Source organism: Hevea brasiliensis, chromosome 13 (genome assembly GCF_030052815.1).
Source record: "Hevea brasiliensis isolate MT/VB/25A 57/8 chromosome 13, ASM3005281v1, whole genome shotgun sequence".
NCBI classification, from domain to species: Eukaryota; Viridiplantae; Streptophyta; class Magnoliopsida; order Malpighiales; family Euphorbiaceae; genus Hevea; species Hevea brasiliensis.
The window spans coordinates 71,284,592-71,297,567 of record NC_079505.1 but is presented as its reverse complement, the minus strand read 5'-3'; positions in this window follow the sequence as shown (position 1 = coordinate 71,297,567).

The following is a 12,976-nucleotide window of genomic DNA, read 5'->3' as shown; positions in this document are numbered from 1 at the left end:
AGAGATCAATTATGGAGCTCGCAGAACGGAAATGTGGAGGAGGTTGCATTCCATAATTATGAGAGGAATGTTGATGTTTATGCCAAAGGTCATGCTATAAAATATAGATTTTCTTTCCCTATATGAAATTAATTTAGCAGTGTTTGCTGAGCAGTACTGACCTGAACTATAAATTAACAAATTTTTAAATTGGAACATACGAAATTTAATCATTGGATAATTTCATTGCTTTATCAAATTACAAATTTATTTTATATTATCGTTAAAATTATTGTTAAAAAAATTATTTTTTTAAATATATTAATTAAAAATATTAAAAAATAATTAAAATTTAAATTTGATCTCATAATAACACTAAAATAATAAAATTATTTTTTTCAAATTATTTTTTTCAATATCATTTAAAATTATACTTTTATTAAGAAAAACAGTTTCAACCTTTTACACTAAATGCCAAATAGGCTGTACATAAGTTTCTATCAAATGAGATTTTCTTGATGAATACTTTCATAATTCAAAAATTGTAAGCATGTAGAATTTTTTTTTTATGTATGGTATGTTTTTGCTAATGTTAATAGATGATTAGATGAGATAATGTTTCATGGCAAAATGAATGTTTAGAGAATGAGTATGAATTATTGGACACGTTTTTAACTGATAAGAAGGGGGGTATGATTTTTCTCCATTGTTTTTTGTTCATCATCTCCATCAGATCAATTCAGACCAATGCCCAGTGTTGATGAATACTTCGATGGTGCGCCAAGGTAATGATAGGTGGAGGCGACTATTTAGCTTTGAAGCTATGTGAACAAAGAATCAATGTAAGGGAATTATCTAAAAAAAACATGGATAAATTTTGACAATTATTCCTGAACTTATATAATTATAACATTACAATCCTTCAACTTAAAAATGTAACATAAAACTCCATCAACTTTCAAATTTTACAGAGTAAAATCCCTCTAACCTCCAATTACCAGTTTTTCAATTAGACACTGACCTTGACAGTTTCAGCATGAAGCTTAATCAGTATTTCTCTTTTATCTCTCAAGTCATGTGCAAATTGAATTATTTTTTTCTCTATAGACAAAATAATTTTTCATGCGCAAAGATAATAATTTTACACTTTGCAAAAGAGAGGAGAGAGAAATGTTGACTAAGTGCCATACGAAAGCTATTTACATCAGTTTCTAACTAAAAAATCAGTAATTGAAAGTTAGAGGAATTTTACTGTGCAAAATTTAAAAGTTTATGGGACTTTATATTACATTTTAAAGTTAAAGGACTGTACTGTTACAACTATATAAATTCAATGACAGTTGTTGAAATTTATCCAAAGCATTGATGACTATTAAATAAAACTTCTTGAAGGAAATATTGGGTTCGAGTTACACATGTGTGTCAACCTAAACATATATCTCTTTTATATTTGTGTGATATAAATAAATAAATAAATATATATATATATATATATATATATATATTAAAAATTGAATGGGGGTAATTGGCAAGGGTTGCAAATTATGGCAAAAAAGGTGGCTAGTTAAAAAGTAAACAATCAATTGATATAAACCAAGTTTTAAACACAGATTATATGAGAGTAGTTTTTCATACTCTTTTATAAAAATTTCCAAATGTAGTAGTTGAAATTAATTACTAATAAAATGAAAATGTAAGGGATTGGAACTTGGTTCTTAGAGGTGTTTGTATGAAATTAATAAGGGTAAATTGTTATCCTTTTAATTTTTAACTCCTCACTAATATTATTTTGATATTTAAAGATATTAGGTTAATTTTTATCTTATTAATATTTATGTCTTATTGGGAGATTAAATGATAACGTTGAGGACTTAGGTTAATAATTAATCTCTTTAAAAGTTAAAACTTATAACAGTAACATTTAACTCTTATTTTTTTTTCAACTTTTACCAAACACACTCTTAATATTTCTTTGAAAACACTCTCAATTTTTCAATTGATGGAGTGTCAATTTTCTATAATTCAAAGTGAATCTAAAATGTGATTTAAAAACATAGTTATATTTAGAGCAGTGAAACAAATGTTCACTTCCATTGAAAGCTTTTGGTCTTGAAGTATGTTTATTTTGTTTTATTATTCTTCATGGAATATTATTGGAATAATGTTGTGCATTCCATTTTGAATTTCCCAAATACAGGTGTCATGCCTCCCATGTTCAAGCACTTTTTTGTTATTTCGATTCTCAAGATTAGTTAGCGTAAGTCAATTAAGGATTTACATCCTTTCAGCCTGTGTAATGTCATTTGTAAGCTCTTGTCTAATCCACCGGCTAATAGACTGAAATGAGTTTTTATAACATATTATCTATGAACCTCATAGTGCATTTGTGTCGGGTAGACTAATCACCTGGCTTGTGTTTATTCAAGTAGGGTTTCCGCACTGCTTCATTAATCTTATCATGACTTGTGTTTTTGCAACTTCTTTTTCATTTTTAATAAATGCGCAACCTAAAAGGATTTTAGTACCCACTGGGGCTTGCCTTATTTATTTTTAATATAAGACTTCTTGTCATTAATAATGAGAGAAATGAAGGGCTTCAAAATTCACGGGGCTTTGTTTTTTTGAGGTAATCACGTGGTCTCATCATTTTTGACATAGCCTGCTTAGAAAACCGAGTTAAATGGCTCAATTAAAGAGTCAAATAGCCCACTTGATTCGATAAAAAAGTTAAGTGACTTAGTCAAAAAGTCAAAAGTAAGGGATAACTCGATCAATGTAACCAAACAATAGCTAAACGGTTCACATTGTTCTAAAGCTCAGCCAAAAAGCTCAAGTAACTTATTAAAGCTGCCAGATAGTTTGAATAACTTATTAAGAAAGATCAAACACCTAATACGAGATATACTCACTAAAAATCTTGGTATCACGATTTAACATTGAGATACTGGGAACCACTTACAATGGTCACTATGCATCAATCTATATATATCAGAGCAACATTACAAGTCAGGTACACTTACTATACTCACTTAACTATTCTCAAACAAATCACTAACTTGAGTGTTAAAGTGGCTAACCATAAAATACCAACCTTATCTTTTATTTATTTACAAGTTTACATCACAGTTAGATTGGTCAAAGGGCTCATAGTAGCAGCAATTTCTTTATTGATGGCATTGTTATGTTTGCTTGGACCATCCAGAAACTGAATTGATCAATTGTACTGTAACACCCATAATTTTTAAATTAATTATTTTATGGATATATATTAATATTTTATTTTGTTTTAATTTTATGATATTATTTGAAATTTTTCGGATTTTAAAAATCGGGTTCGATTTTCTAAAAATATAAAACTTTGATGATTTTTAAAAATTAATTTAAAGACCACGTGACAAAATTAAAAATATATTTGGGCTCTATGAATTTTTCTGAGTTTTCTATAATTTTTTTCGAAATTTTTGAGTCTCGATCAATTGTACTGTAACACCCATAATTTTTAAATTAATTATTTTATAGATATATATTAATATTTTATTTTGTTTAAATTTTAGGATATTATTTGAAATTTTTCAGATTTTAAAAATCGGGTTCGATTTTCTAAAAATATAAAACTTTGATGATTTTTAAAAATTAATTTAAAGACCACGTGGTAAAATTAAAAATATATTTGGGCTTTATGAATTTTTCTGAGTTTTCTATAATTTTTTCGAAATTTTTGAGTCTCATTTTCGATCCTAAGACAGAGTAAAAATTTAAAATTTTGTATCATGAATCAGACCGACCGAATCGAACCGGACCGGATTGGACCGTTCGAATCGGACCGGCCCTCTTCCTCTTTTTCTTTTCTCTTTCGTGCGTTCCTGACACCTTCTCTCTCTCTCTCTCTCTCTCTCTCTCTCTCTCTCTCTCCCATTTTCTCTCTCCTCCCTCCACCCCTCCCCAGCCTCCCCCACACGCCGGCACACCTCTAGGCCACCACCCCTCGCCGGGTCTTGTGCCAAACCTCATCTACACCTCGAGAGTTTTCCATAGACACCAAGAACACCAAAATCCATCTAGCGGTTTGCTCAATTTTTGTCCGGGAAGTTTTAGCCTATTTCTATTTTTGGGCTAAATTTCTCGCAAACTGTGAACCCTATGAGAAAACCGAGAGTATCAGAATGCTCCACTCGTCGAGAGCTTCGCGGCAATACCAATTTCAAAATTTTCTGACACCGTTTTTCGGTAGGTCCTGCAAAACTTCATAGTGTTTTTTCGAACACTAAATGAGCTTAAAAAATTCTGTAAAAATTATATACTAGCCCCCGTATTATGGGCTTCATGTAGGTACCTTCAATTCATGGAAATTCAACGGTTGCCCGAGTCTGTAAATTTCGGGCCAAGCAAATAGACTACCGAAAAAGTCTTAGAATTTAGTCGAGATTTTGGCTATCTCACCATTGTCAAATGTCCCGAGCACATCACCAGGGTCGAAATTGGCATAGGTAAACCCGAACCTTACTTTTTCTTAATTATCTAGTGCTTGAATTGGATTAAAAATCCATAGAATATTCCTGGTAGCTTAGGAAATTACAATTCCTTTTGCATTAGCTTAGTAATATTGCTAAGGACCGCGGGGCAAAGTTTTAGAATTTTTAGAGATTATTTGGGTAGTTTTTACATAAGGATTAATTATAAGGACTAAACTGTAATTTTTCATATTGTGATTGTTGACTGTTTGGATGGGCCCAGGAGGGGCTATGTGATGTGATTGAGTTGTGGATGTGTGATTTATGGATATAGAAGTGTATTTTGAGCCCTTTTGCAGGTTGGGTAGGTCCTAGGTATAGGGGAGACTCTGCTGGATTTTCGGCACGACTTAGAATATCTTTAGTCTTTTCTTAGTTTGTGTTGAGTCAAATGTATTAAATAATTGTAATAAAATTGGCAGGTGAGCCGAGACAACCTTCCTCCTCCGTCCAGCCGCCACAGTGACTTCGGTTAACTATGTGAGTAAAATATTAATTTTAATTGTAATTTCAATATTATTATATGTTCAAGCATGCCCATGCATCACTTATAAATATGTATCTATGTAGCTAAACACTAAGCACGTTTTATATTGCATTTATAATTGTTGAAGTGCCATTGATGTTGTTTGTGGTAATTTGGAGCAGTGTGTGTGAGTGAGGTGTGTGTGGTATGGTATTGGATATGGACAGAACGGGTAGACACGGCTTGAGAGACGCTCGCTGGGACTCGGTCGTTTGAGGTAGACACCACTTGAGAGACACTCGCTGGGACCCCGCATTTGGTTTATTAAGCGAAAGTCTGGCTTGAGAGACACTCGCTGGCAGAGGTTGGATTAAGAGGGTTGTATAGGGGATCAACTCCCATATATGTATTGTTTGACAGTGTTGGGTGTGTGAGTGCTCTAAATTGCCTTTTTACTGTTATGATATGAATTGTATGAAAATTATAAGGATGTTGCATATCACTCCACAGGGTGCATTAGCTTTAGATAGCTATAGAGATTATGATTAAAATTAGTATTTTACTCTCTGAGTCGAACGCTCACTCCTGTTCATCTATTTTTTCAGGCTACAGGAGGATTATTTGTTATGGCTAACCTGCTCTTCTTCTTCGCAGATCCATTAATAGTATTTAATGTATTTTGTACAATTGAGTTAAATTTTAGACTCCGCATGTATTAGAAGTACTTATTTTTATTCTGGGCCTGTATTATAAAAGTTATGTTGGACCTGTAAAATTATTAATTGTATGCATGATGGGATTGAATGAGGGAGTTGAGCTCCCATTTGAGTTATGACATTTTGATTATGTTGAGGGTAAGCTGAGCGCCATAATTTATTATATATTGTGTTTACAGGTCGGACGAGTTAAAAACTCCCCATTAAATAGTTCATTTTATAGCCGGACTATGCCCGGTTGAATTCTTAAAATTGGGCCCAAATGGGCCTTAGAGTTGGGTTGAGGAATAGTTAGGCTTACTATGGGCCTCGGGGGCTTTAGGTTGGCCTAGGTCCTAGTGCCGATCCGGCCCATAGATTGGATCGTGACAAATGTGGTATCAGAGCTTAGGCTCCAGATTCATAGGGAATATTTGTCTAAAGTGTTAGGAAGAGTCTAATTGGAGTCACATGCGGAAAATATGGTCCACATTCATCTTGCATTATCATCTTTGCTTATAGTTTCTGCTTTATATAATTGTGTGTAATATAAATCTATAGAGCTATGTAACATGCCGTTTTGAAATTTTGTGGGCTAATGCTGCTGAATTTCAGAAAAATACGTAAAAGTAGAAGAGCTGCCACTACACCAGAACCGGATGTGCCTGACGTGGTGTAGGCACAGAATGAGGCGCCTGCCTCGAGGAGGCGGGGTAGGAGGCCTAGAGCTGCTCAAGTAGAAGAGCAGTTGCCACCAGTTCAGGATCAGTCTTTTATGGCTCAGGGTCCCATGGACCCAATGGCAGCTATCTAAGCCGGATTACAGAGAACCATCGATATGATGTGTAACATCCTCCCGGTAGCAATTCCGCACAGTCTACTATTCCGGTGACCGGTGTCGGTCCGGACAGCTAGAACGTCCGGAAAAATATTTAAACTAAAGCGAGGAACCATAATTAACTCAAATATTAGTAAGAAAAATTTAGTAAAAATTTTAGAAATGAAATACAACTAAGTCAAATGAGCCGGTGCCCAAGCGATGGGTAACCAGAGGGAAGTTGCGGTTCTCACAACGAGGAGCCCTAGACCCGGGGAAAAATTCATAAAATAATTTTTGGGACTCCAGAGAAGGGTCATTGAGGTTCCTATGGCATTAGAATGTCAAGAAAATATTTAGAAAAATTTTTCAATCGGTACAGACAATTTTGACCCGTTAAGCCAAACAGAGGGCATTTTGGTCATTTCGCCTTCAGAGGTGATTTTTGACCGACTTGTCCACTTGAGTAAATAATTATTATGATTTAAAATATGAATAAATATTACTAAAAAAATTAAATTGAAATTGAGTAGTGATGAAAAGAAAAGAAAAATCAAAGAAAGGCTCATTTATGACATCTTGATGATGTCATTAAGAGCTCTAACCAATTACCTTTAAACAACTATCAAATTAACAAATAAAAGAGACAAAATGAAGGCTAAAGGAATTAAAAACTAGCTGCTCTTCTTCTTCTTCTTCCTCAAGACGTGAATCTCTCCCTCTTCTCCCTCCATTGATTTTCAAACAAAAGCTTCATTTCTCATGTTTCCTCACCATATTTCCTCAAGACCCCAACACTAAAATGAATCCTTGGACCTAGAGGAAGTGTTTGGCAGCTAAGAGAGTACAAGGAAAGTGAAGTTAAGCTTGGAGAAATTCTGCCATAAAAGGTTAGTGCACTAAAACCTTTTCTTTCAATTTTAGGTGTAGTATGCATGCCAAATTAAGTGGGAAATTCAAGAAATTGAAAGAATTAGTTAAGGAATTAAACATCCCTAATTCAGCAACCTTGGGAACCTTATGGGGTTTGATGAATTCCTGCATATATACATGATTAGTGATGATGATTGATGAGGTTATATGCATGAGAAGTGATAGGAATTTAATTGATTAAGTTTTGAAATTTGAAATTAAGGAAATTGTGAAAACTTTGAAATTTAGCTAGGGTTTAGGAATGAAAATTTGACTTGGCTTATGAATTGGTTAAAGAACATTCTAATGGTCAATTAGTGACCATTTGAGGTATGTTGACCATAAATTGGACTGAAAAATGGCATGGCAAAGTGGAATGGTAGGTTGCCTAAAGACAATGACATGATGGTGAGATTTGATCCACTTGGACTGCCATATCCTTGGCTGTGTTAGTCCAATTGGTGTTTGGCCAATTGGACATGAAACTAGGCTTATAATGGCACATTTTTTCTGAAGAAACCATGCCCAAAAGACCAAAGCAAGTGGACCAAAAGTTGGCCCCATTCGGATACCACGCAACGGCACTGCAGAAATGACCAAATGAGCAAGAATCGCTGTTCATTTGGCCATAACTCACTGTAGAATGGTCAAATTGACCTGAAAGTTTTACAGCAACAAGATAAGATATAGACAAACAACTTTCATGAAGAACATCACCCCAAATTATGCCATTAACCCATTCAAATTATTGAGCAAAGTTAAGTTATCAAACCTGCAACTCGCAGATTTTCACTTGAGCAAGAATGTTTGGATGGCTATAACTCGCTAGAAAACTCGGATTTAGGCGATTCTTGAACCGATGAAAACCTAAGGCATGGTAGAACATTTCATATGAAGAAAGTTAGACCAATTATGAACTTAACTTGATCAAATTACTGACCAAAGTTGGATCAAAATCTGCCAGAACCCAAAATCTCAGCATGAGCGATTGCGTGAGCGATAAACTTATTTTGGCCATAACTTGAGCTACAAAACTCCAAATGGAGTGATTCGAAAAAGAAATTCAACTAGACAAAATAAGGAACAACTTTCATGTTTACCATTTCCTCAAATTTCCATCAGAATCCCTAATGGAATAGTAAAGTTATGGTACAAATTCAAATTTACGCATAGTGCTAAGCTTGGAAATGGATTTGGTGACTTATTCCAACAAGTTTTAAATGTAAAATGTGGTATGTTTGAAGTGCCAAATTCGATGTACCTACTTTCTATGCAAAAGTCAACTTTTTTGTTGACCAATGAAATGAATAGTGACACCAAAAGTTGAAATTCAAAGATTGAAGAATTTTAAAGTATCAAATGCCCTAGTATACCTAACAAGATTGGTTTGGATAGTTTGGCATGCCAATAGGGTATTGTTTTAGCGATCGCGAAAGGCTTTATGCCTGTATTCATGGCTTTATGCCCGTATTCATGGCTTTTATGCCCGTATTCATGGCTTTTATGCCCGATTATGTGATATCATGGCTTTTTAGCCATACTGACTGCATACGTGGTAGACGTTCTGCGTCCCATGGTATGACGGCCCGAGGCACCGCGGTGTCCAGTGCCAACGACCCGTTATCCAGTCCAGTCGTCCAGTATAGGTTACTTGGGCAACCAAATGAATGGAAAAGTATAACTGTAATTGAACTGATTGTTAAAAAAAATACGAAAAATTAAATATCAGGAATGATTATGATAGAATACAAAGAAACTCAAGATAATGAAGAAAATAATTAACAAAATATATGAAGAAGTAAATATCATAAAACGTAATTAGCCCTCGACTAAACATTAAGTTGGTAATTATTCAGTTCTTATGAAAACAATGGCTAAGAAATTATGATTTTTATTTGCATATTATATTTTCTTGTATTATTGGCACCACTAAGCTTTATGCTTAGCGCGTCGCTTTTGCAACGCGTAGGTACTGAAGAGTTGGACAGAGGGCCCGGTAGACCACAGATTGGGTAAGGCCATTCACAGTTCTGCATAGTGTCCGTGTCACCTCACCATCCACAGTGCATTGGTAGGACACTAGGTCCCATTTTGTATTTTGAGATTTTTGTAAATTTGGTAATTAAACTCTTATTTTAACATATGTATTTGAACAAATGTAATATAATTTTGTATTAATGTAAGTACTTGTAATTTGTGATTATAAATCACATGTGAGAATTTATTTATGATTTGAGTCTAATGATGATGTGAAATGATAAATAGAGGAATCGTTAAGAAATTGCTGTAACTTGATGTGATACAAAATGTGAATTGTATATGAGTACCATGAGAGGAATGATTGAGAAATAAATGAAATTGATGAAATTATTCTGAGACTTTGTTGATAATTGGAGTTGGGATTGATTGAATATGATCATAGGAAGTGTTTTTCACAGGTTCCGAAGAACTGTTTTCTCCATTTTTAGCCGGTACTCCGCCGGATTTTCTATAAAATTTTCGGAACCTCAAATAAATTACAATTTCAATAAATGAATTATATTTCACAAGTTATTTTCAAAACTATGATAAAAATGAATTAAGATAACATAGAGTGCTCCGGCACACTGAGTGGCATAACTTGCTCGACTACACTATAGTCGGGTAAGGGGTGTCACATGATGGCACTGTATATGGTCCACCCTCCCCAACAGCAGCAGTCTACTGCACTAAGAGGGGAACCTTACAAACAAATAATTAATTTCAAGAAGTTAGTGCCTGGTACTTATGATGTGTCAAATGATGCCTATCGATTTTTGGATTTCTGCAAACAGGCAGGGATGGAGTTGCAGTTGACTAATAGGAACCTTATAGAGTGTGTGCAGCATGTCATGGGGCCTGTGCCTAGGAAATGGATGAATGACTATATATTACCTCGGATTGAAGGTTTGTCTTGGACTTAGTTTGTGGAACTGTTTATCAACAGGTTTGTGCCAGAAAGTTTCAGAGATCAAAAGCAGTGGGCCATTGAGGCCTTAAGGTAGAATGGCAGATCTATAGATGAATATGCTACAAAATTTCTGGAACTGAGCAGGTATGCCCCTACAGCACTGGCTACAGAAAATATGAAGGTAAAGAGGTTCCTAAAGGGGCTAGACAGAAGGTATGCAAACCTGGCCATGATGTATGATTAGTCTTTTAATATGGTAGTTGATCAAGCCCGACAGATTGAGATTAGCTATACAGGAGATGACAGTGGAAGAGCAAAAAAGAATAAAGCAGAAGGTTCTTCAGGTGTTCCCTACATGGGTACCACGGATAGTGGCAGCCAAAGTCACTACAGAGGAAGAGGTAAAAGCAACAAGAAGGGTAGTTTTAAACACAAATCTCAAGGATTCGCACCGAGTGCGGATCCAAGCGGTGAATTCTGATTCGATTACTGGCGATTCGGATGCAGTTCAGGATCCTCCTTGGCGCCTTGCACACAGTGTAGAAGAGGACATTCAGGACCTTGTATGATAGGTTCAGGAGTATGTTTCCAGTGTGGCCAACAGGGTCACTTTGCTAGAGAATGTCCAGTGTTCAACGAGCCACAGATGGGGTCATAGGGTTCTGTTACAAATGTTCCTCGTTAGTGGTATCCTGGTACTTCCAGCATGGCGGTGATCGATTCGATGTACGAGGACAAGGAGGACGTGGATTTGGAGGCAGGTCACGAGGTAGAAGTCAATATCAGGGTTCTGCAACGCAGGGTAGGGGTCAAGCTCGGGTTTTCACCTTGACCCACAGGATGCTCAGGCTTCCAATGCAGTTGTGGCAGGTATTATTCTAGTTTGTTCCTGTGAGGCTCGTGTTTTGAATGATCCGGGTGCTACGCACTCATTTGTCTCCCCAGTTTTTGCCATGAGATTGGGTAGAAACCCTACAACTTTAGAATACCCTTTGTCTGTAGCTACCCCGCTTAGTGATAACATAGATGTGGATATGGTTTTCCGGGTAGCCCAGTAGTAATGGGTGGAAGGATCCTCCCAGCAGACTTGGTTCCTCTACTAGTAATGGATTTCGATGTAATTTTGGGAATGAATTGGTTGGTAACTCATTATGCCACTTTAGACTGTAGGAATAAAAAGGTATATTTCTATATACCTGGTGTGAAAGAGTTTAGCTTTGATGGTGACAGGAGCGTGGCTCCATATAATTTGGTGTCAGCAATTAATGCTAGAAAAATGTTGAGGCATGGATGCCAAGGGTATTTGGCATTGGTGAGAGATACATCTGTAAAATGTGTTAACATAAAAAATGTTCCTGTTGTCAGAGAATTCATGGATGTCTTCTCTGAGGAGCTTCCAGGGTTGCCACCAGGAAGGGAAATAGAGTTCTGCATTGATGTTGTGCCGAGTACAAACACCATATCAATGCCGCCTTACAGGATGGCACCAGCAGAATTGAAAGAGCTAAAGGAGCAACTACAGGAGCTTTTGGACAAGGGTTTCATACGTCCGAGCACTTCACCCTGGGGCGCTCCTGCTTTATTTGTGAGAAAGAAAGATAGGTCCTTGAGGTTGTATTGATTATAGACAGCTGAACAAGGTGACTGTGAAGAATAAGTATCCACTTTTTCGGATCGATTATCTGTTTGATCAGCTGCAAGGGGCTAGATTTTTTTCCAAAATAGACCTACGATCAGGCTACCATCAGTTGAGAATTAGGAATGAGGATGTGTCTAAGACAACATTCAGGACAAGATATGGTCATTATGAGTTCTTGGTGATGTCTTTTGGACTCACTAACGCACTAGCGGCCTTCATGGACTTGATGAACAGGGTGTTCAGGCCGTTCGTGAACCGTTTTGTCATCGTATTCATAGATGACATTTTAATATACTCTCGGACCGAGGAAGAACACGTGTAGCATTTGAGGATGGTGTTGCAGACTTTGAAGGAGCACCAACTATATGCCAAATTTTCAAAATGTGAATTTTGGCTAGAAAGCATCTCATTCTTGGGACACGTGGTTTTTAATGAAGGCATTTAAGTGGATCCCAAGAAAATTGAGGCTGTAACTAATTGGTTTAGGCCTACAATAGTCACTAAGGTGCAAAGTTTTATGGGTCTAGCTGGCTACTATAGGCGTTTTGTGCAGGATTTTTCTAGGATAGCAGCTCCCCTAACTAAGTTAACTCGGAAGAATGTTCCATTCATTTGGACAGATGATTGTGAGGAGAGTTTCCAGAAGCTTAAGGAGTGTCTAACCACCGCCCCTGTGTTGACATTACCGATGAGTGGTGAAGGATATACCGTGTACTGTAATGCCTCCAGAGTTGGCGTAAGGTGTGTTTTAATGCATAATGGAAAAGTAGTGGCTTAGTCTTCAAGGCAGCTAAAGAGGCATGAGCAGAACTACCCCACCCATGATTTGAAAATGGTGGCTATAGTCTTTGCACTAAAGATTTGGAGACACTACCTGTATAGTGAAGTGTGCGAGATATACACCGATCACAAAAGTTTGAAGTATATCTTCCAACGGAGGGATTTAAATTTGAGACAGAGGAGATGGATGGAGCTTCTGAAGGACTATGATTGTACCACCCAGTACCACCCTGAGAAGGCCAATGTAT